The following is a 7729-nucleotide window of genomic DNA, read 5'->3' on the forward strand; positions in this document are numbered from 1 at the left end:
CCTCATCCGAGTCACATTCATCTGTGAGTGTTGGAGGCCATCTGGTCAGTTTATTATTGCTCCTGCCAGTGCATGCTGTAGCAGGTGGTAGCGCTCTTGCCTCTGTGACTGGAGCATGTGGGTTCGAGTCCCACTCCCGAGGTTTGAGTACAGAATCCAAGCTGACACTTGAGTGCAGTGCTGAGGGGCTGCTGCACAACTGGAGGTTCTGTTTTTGTTTTGGATGGGCTGTTAAGCCGGGTCGGGGAGTTCTCCCTAGTGTGCTGGACAATATTTACCCCTCAATCAACATCACTAAACTGATGAATTGGTCTCTGATGCACTATCAATTACGACGAGACGAGAGTAGAATGTAATCGAGGCTTTATTACACAGAGATGTGTGGCCTCATACAGCTGCTGCCGAAATGGCAGCAGTTCGGAGAGCACACACATTTAGACTCCGCCTACTGGGTGGAGCCAGCAAGCAGGGACCTTACCGTAATACCCTCATATGCAGTGCAGACAACAGTGGTGACTCTCACATTCACCCCGTTAAAAATGAGTCCAGCGGGGGTCGTGGAAGACAGGTTGTCATTAAAATTTCAGAGACGGTTACAAATTTAGACGGTCGGGCGCCTTGATCCGTCATTGACAGCGCCGCTGTGCTGGTGGTGAGTCAGGCGTCGGCTCGGTCGTCGGTGACTCCGAGAGCGTGTCGACAACATCCTCTCCATCCCTGGTTGGGACCAAGGGGAGGACGGATTGTCCTGGAGTGGGCCTGTGGTGGGGTGCGCTGGGGGAAGGAGGGAGCGTGGCGCCGGGGCAGAGGTGGGGGGGTGGGGGGGGGGGGGGGGCAGCTGGTGCCAGGTCCCTGAGGGAGACTGTGTCTTGGCGGCCGTCGAGATACGCTACGTAGGCGTACTTCGGGTTTGCGTGGAGTAGCTGTACCATCTCAACCAACGGGTCCGCCTTGTGGAGCCACACGTGCTTGCGGAGGAGAACAGGCACTGGAGCTGCCAGCCACGTGGTGGACTTCCTGGGGAAGGCAAAGAGACGTTCATGGGGGGTTTCGTTAATCGCCGTGCACAGGAGTGACCGAATGGAGTGAAGTGCGTCGGGGAGGACCTCCTGCCAGCGGGAGGCCGGGAGATTTCTGGACCGTAGGGCCAGCTGGACGGCCTTCCAGACCGACCCATTCTCCCGCTCCACCTGCCCGTTTCCCCAGTGGTTGTAGCTGGTCATCCTGCTCGAGGCAATGCCCCTATTGAGCAGGTAGTGGCGCAGCTCATCGCTCATAAATTAGGATCCCCGGTCGCTGTGGACCTAGGCGGGGAAACCGAACAGAGCGAAGATGGTGTTGAGGGCTTTGATGACGGTGGCAGAAGTCATATTGGGGCATGGGATGGCGAAGGGAAATCTGGAATATTCGACTTGGAAGGGGAGCGTCTCGTCGACCACGTGTATCGCCTTGCCGATATCGGCCTTGATATGGTTGAAGGCCTGGTGAGCCTCAGCCGTTAGTGGGAAACTGGTGGAGTGGATGAGTAGACGGGCCTTGTCCGCATAGTTAGGGACCCACTGGGCGTAGTACGTAAAGAACCCCATGCATCGTTTGAGGGCCTTGGGGCAGTGGGGAAGTGGAAGATCCATGAGGGGGCGCATGCGATCGGGGTCGGGCCCTCAAACTCCGTTCTGAGCCACATAGCCGAGGATGGCTAATCGGTTCGTGCTGAACACACACTTCTCCTTGTTGTAGGTTAGGTTGAGGAGTTTGGCAGTGTGGAGCAATTTGGAAAGGTTAGCGTCGTGGTCCTGCTGGTCATGGCCACAGATGGTGACGTTATCCAGGTACGGTAAAGTGGCCCGCAGTCCGTACTGGTCAACCATTTGGTTCATCTCCCGTTGGAAGACCGAGACCCCGTTAGTGACGCCGAAGGGAACCCTAAGAAAATGGTAATGGCGGCCGTCCACTTCAAATGCGGCGTACGGGCGGTCCGCCTTGCGAATGGGGAGCTGGTGGTAGGCAGATTTCAGGTCCACTGTCGAGAAGACCCGGTACTGTGCAATCTGATTGACCACATCAGATATGCGTGGGAGGGGGTACGCGTCGAGCTGCGTGTACCGATTGATGGTCTGACTGTAGTCAATGACCATCCTGTTTTTCTCCCCCGTTTTCACCACTACCACTTGGGCTCTCCAGGGGCTGCTGCTGGCCTCGATTATACCTTCCCGCAGCAGCCGCTGGATCGGAGAGCTGATGAAGGTCCTGTCCTGGGCGCTGTGCCGTCTGCTCCTGGTGGCAACGGGTTTGCAATCCGGGGTGAGGTTTGCAAACAGAGAAGGCGGGTCGACCTTAAGGGTCATGAGGCCGCATACAGTAAGGGGTGGTAGGGGCCCGCCAAATGGTGAGGATGGCGATGCAGTACCCCCGGATCGCCACGGCGTGGGATCTGGAGGCCAGGGAGATTCTTTGGTTAATGGGGTGTACCGCGAGGGAGCAACGCCTTTCTGAATCGGGGTGGATGAAGCTCTCAGTGCTCCCGGAGTCCAGAAGGCAGGATATCTCATGCCCGTTGACCTTCACCTTTGTCGGCGCAGTCGCAAGGTTGTGCGGTCGGGACTGGTCGATCGTGACGGAGGAGAGACGCGGCAGGTCATCGGCGGTTGCAGGCGATGAGCGGCCCGATGAGGTGCCCGACGGGCAGGGGTCCTGAGGCGGGGAAGATGGCGGCGCCCACAGGCCACAAGTGTCCTGAGGCACGCAAGATGGCGGCGCCCTCGGGCCGCACGTGTCCTGGGGCAGACAAGATAGCCCCGCCCATTGGTTGAGAGGCAAGCAAGATGGCGGCGCCCACGGGCCGCACGTGATCTGAGGCGAGGACTATGGCGGTGCCCACTGGCCGCACGCGGGGGCTGGAGGGACAATAGCGGCGATTGAGCGGGCCTGGCACACTGTAGCGAAATGTCCTTTCTTCCCGCAGGCCTTGCAGAGCGCGCTCCGCGCCGGGCAGCGCTGCCGGGGGTGTTTTCTCTGTCCGCAGAAGTAGCACTTGGGTCCCCCGGGGTTGGTTGGCTGTCGCGCGGCCAGACGTGGGGTTGGCTGGGGGCGGTCGCTGATGGGGTCCACAATGGGGTGGCCGCTGGCGGGGTCCACAATGCCCAGGAGGGATGGGCCGTGCGGTTGGGGGCATACACCTGTATGTTGCGTGAGGCGACTGTGAGCGAAACCGCTAGTTTCTTGGTCACCGCGAGGTCAAGTGTAGCCCCTTCGAAGAGGCGCTGGCGGATGTAGGCCGACCCTATGCCCGTAATGAACGCGTCTGTCATTAGCAGTTTGGAATATTCAGCGGCCGAAACGGCCTGGCAATCACAGTCTCTCACCAGGGCGAGCAGGGCACGCCAGAAATCTTCCACAGGCTCACCGGGAAGTTGGTGCTGAGTGGACAGAGGTGCCTGGCGTAGACCTTGTTGGTCTGCTGAGCGTAGTTCTCCTTCAGTAGAGCCATGGCCTCTGCATAGGTAGGCGCGTCCTGAATGAGGGGAAAGACATCGGAGCTCAACCGTGTGTACAGAATCTGGCGCTTCTGTGTTTCTGGGATTGGGTCTGTCGCAGATCCGATGTATGCTTCGATGCAAGTTAGCCAATGTGCCAAGTCCTTTTTGGCGTTGTCTGCTTGAGGGTGCAGCTGCAGGCGATCCGGCTTGATGCGGAGATCCATCTTTGTAAAATCTCTGTGTAATAAATTGATGCACTATCAATTATGACAAGCCGAGAGTAGAGGGTAATCGAGGCTTTATTAAGCAGAGATGTGTGGCCTCCTGCAGCTGCTGCCGAAATGGCTGCTGTTCGGAGAGCCCACACATTTAGACTCCGCCTCCTGGGCAGAGCCAGCAGGCAGGGATCTACCCCCGTACTTGTAGTACAGGGGCCTTACCGTAATACCCTCGTATATACAATATAATACAACAGTGGTGATTACCACAGTCTCTATCATATTGCTACTTGTGGGAGCTTGCTGTGCGCAAATTGGTTGTCGCGTTTTCTTTTTTTTAAAATAAGTTTTATTGAAGTTTTCACAAAATATCAACAACAAAATGTAAAACGAACCCAATAGAATTAAATATAAAACAAAACAAAACAACCCCGTGCCCCCTCCCCCTATACATAAATAATATATTAACACCTGCCGAGACACAGAGCAAACATAACAAATATATACACCCCCTCAGATCCCCCAGTCTAGACAAACAAAAATAAATCAAAATAAAATAAAATAAATAAAATAGAACCCCCCCCCCCCGGTTGTTGCTGCTGCTGCTGACCATTGTCTACCGTTCTGCCAGGAAGTCCAAGAACGGTTGGCAGGTAAAGGGAACCAGCAGTCAGGAACTCAGGAGCCTCAGCCCTTGACTCTGTCCAACAGGTATGAGGGACTTGCTCCCTGTGTGGATGGCGAACAGGGTTGCAGGAAGGATGAGTCAGCTGACCAAGGCACCATGGTTCAGCAGGCCATTCAAGGGGAGGGAGTAAATAGGCAAGTTGTAGTTGTAGGGGATTCTATTATCAGGGGGATAGATAGTATCCGTTGTGAGCAGGATAAAGAGTCCCGCATGGTATGTTGCCTGCCCGGTGCTAGGGTGCGGGACATCTCTGACCGGCTTGAAAGGATACTGGAGAGGGAGAGGGAGGATCCAGTTGTTGTGGTCCATGTCGGTACCAACAACATAGGCAAGTCTAGGAAAGAGGACCTGTTTAGAGATTATAAAGAGCTAGGATTCCAATTAAAAAACAGGTCCTCAAGGGTCATAATCTCCGGATTACTGCCCGAGCCACGTGCAAATTGGCATAGGTAGGCAAGAATAAGGGAAGTTAACACGTGGCTGAAAGAGTGATGTGGGAATGAGGGGTGCCTTTTCATGGGACACTGGCATCAGTTTTGGGACAGGGGGGACCTATACCGTTGGGATGGTCTCCACCTGAACCGAGCTGGGACCAGTGTTCTGGCGAAAAGAGTAAATAGGGTGGTCAATAGGACTTTAAACTAAAGATTGGGGGGGAAGGGAAAGTCAGGGAACCAAGAGGTGAAGTAATCAGTGGGAAGCGTAGCTGCTTAGGAATACAAAAAAGCACGAAAAGACAAAACTCAGGAGAGGTTACAATAGTCCCCATCCCACAAAATATGGCAGTGTATGGAAAGGCTCAGTAAACCAAGGTCCACCACACTAAGAAAACAAAAAGGGACGGTCAATAGAGAATTAAAGGTGCTATATTTAAATGCGCGCAGTGTACGGAACAAGGGAGATGAGCTTGTGGCCCAGATTGTGACTGGCAGGTATGATGTGGTAGGCATCACAGAGACATGGTTGCAGGGGGTTCAGGACTGGCATTTAAACATCCAGGGATTCACAACCGATCGAAAAGACAGAGAGGTGGGCAGAGGGGGCGGGGTTGCCTTGTTAATTAGGAATGAAATTAAATCAATAGCACTAAATGACATAGGGTCAGATGATGTGGAGTCTGTGTGGGTAGAGTTGAGGAACCACAAAGGCAAAAAAACCATTAATGGGAGTTATCTACAGGCCTCCTAACAGTGGTCAGGACCGGGGGCACAAAATGCACCACGAAATAGAAAGTGCATGTCAGAAAGGCAAGGTCACAGTGATCATGGGGGACTTCAATATGCAGGTGGACTGGGTAAATAATGCTGCCAGTGGACCCAAGGAAAGGGAATTCATTGAATGTTTACAGGAGGGCTTTTTGGAACAGCTTGTGATGGAGCCCACGAGGGAACAGGCCATTCTGGACTTAGTGTTATGTAATGAGCCAGACTTGATTAAAGATCTTAAAGTAAGGGAGTACTTAGGAGGCAGTGATCATAATATGGTCGAATTCAATCTCCAATTTGAAAGAAAGAAGGTAGAATCAGATGTAAAGGTGTTACAGTTAAATAAAGGTAACTACAGGGGCATGAGGGAGGAACTGACGAAAATCGACTGGGAGCAGAACCTAGTGGGAAAGACAGTAGAACAGCAATGGCAGGAGTTTCTGGGAGTAATTGAAGACACAGTACAGAGGTTCATCCCAAAGAAAAGAAAGGTTATCAGAGGGGGGATTAGGCAGCCATGGCTGACAAAGGAAGTTAGGGAATGCATCAAAGCAAAAGAGAAAGTCTATAATGTGGCAAAGAGTAGTGGGAAGTCAGAAGATTGGGAAGGCTACAAAAACTAACAGAGGATAACAAAGAGAGAGATAAGGAAAGAGAGGATCAAATTTGAAGGTAGGTTAGCCAGTAACATTAGGAATGATAGTAAAAGTTTATTTAAATACATTAAAAACAAACGGGAGGCAAAAGTTGACATTGGGCCGCTCCAAAATGACGCTGGTAATTTTGTGATGGGAGACAAGGAAATAGCGGAGGAACTGAATAAGTACTTTGCGTCAGTCTTCACAGTAGAAGACATGAGTAATATCCCAACAATTCCGGAGAGTCAGGGGGCAGAGTTGAATATGGTAGCCATCACAAAGGAGAAAGTGCTAGAGAAACTAGGAGGTCTAAAAATTGATAAATCTCCGGCCCCAGATGGGCTACATCCTGGAGTTCTAAAGGAGATAGCTGAAGAAATAGTGGAGGCGTTAGTTATGATCTTTCAAAAGTCACTGGAGTCAGGGAAAGTCCCAGAGGATTAGAAAATCGCTGTTGTAACCCCCCTGTTCAAGAAGGGAACAAGGAAAAAGATGGAAAATTATAGGCCAATTAGCCTAACCTCGGTTGTTGGCAAGATTCTAGAATCCATTGTTAAGGATGAGATTTCTAAATTCTTGGAAGTGCAGGGTCGGATTAGGACAAGTCAGCATGGATTTAGTAAGGGGAGGTCGTGTCTGACAAACCTGTTAGAGTTCTTTGAAGAGATAACAAATAGGTTAGACCAAGGAGAGCCAATGGATGTTATCTATCTTGACTTCCAAAAGGCCTTTGATAAGGTGCCTCACGGGAGACTGCTGAGTAAAATAAGGGCCCATGGTATTCGAGGCAAGGTACTAACATGGATTGACAATTGGCTGTCAGGCAGAAGGCAGAGAGTTGGGATAAAAGGTTCTTTGTCGGAATGGCAACCGGTGACGAGTGGTGTCCCGCAGGGTTCAGTGTTGGGGCCACAGCTGTTCTCTTTATATATTAACGATCTAGATGATGGGACTAAGGGCATTCTGGCTAAGTTTGCCGATGATACAAAGATAGGTGGAGGGGCAGGTAGTATGGAGGAGGTGGGGAGGCTGCAGAAAGATTTAGACAGTTTAGGAGAGTGGTCCAAGAAATGGCTGATGAAATTCAACGTGGGCAAGTGCGAGGTCTTGCACTTTGGAAAAAAGAATAGAGGCGTGGACTATGTTCTAAACGGTGACAAAATTCATAATGCTGAAGTGCAAAGGGACTTGGGAGTCCTAGTCCAGGATTCTCTAAAGGTAAACTTGCAGGTTGAGTCCGTAATTAAGAAAGCAAATGCAATGTTGTCATTCATCTCAAGAGGCTTGGAATATAAAAGCAGGGGTGTACTTCTGAAGCTTTATAAAGCATTAGTTAGGCCCCATTTAGAATACTGTGAGCAATTTTGGGCCCCACACCTCAGGAAGGACATACTGGCACTGGAGCGGGTCCAGCGGAGATTCACACGGATGATCCCAGGAATGGTCGGCCTAACTTACGATGAACGTCTGAGGATCCTGGGATTATATTCATTGGAGTTTAGGA

Source organism: Scyliorhinus torazame, chromosome 4 (assembly GCF_047496885.1).
Source record: "Scyliorhinus torazame isolate Kashiwa2021f chromosome 4, sScyTor2.1, whole genome shotgun sequence".
Classification (NCBI taxonomy): domain Eukaryota; kingdom Metazoa; phylum Chordata; class Chondrichthyes; order Carcharhiniformes; family Scyliorhinidae; genus Scyliorhinus; species Scyliorhinus torazame.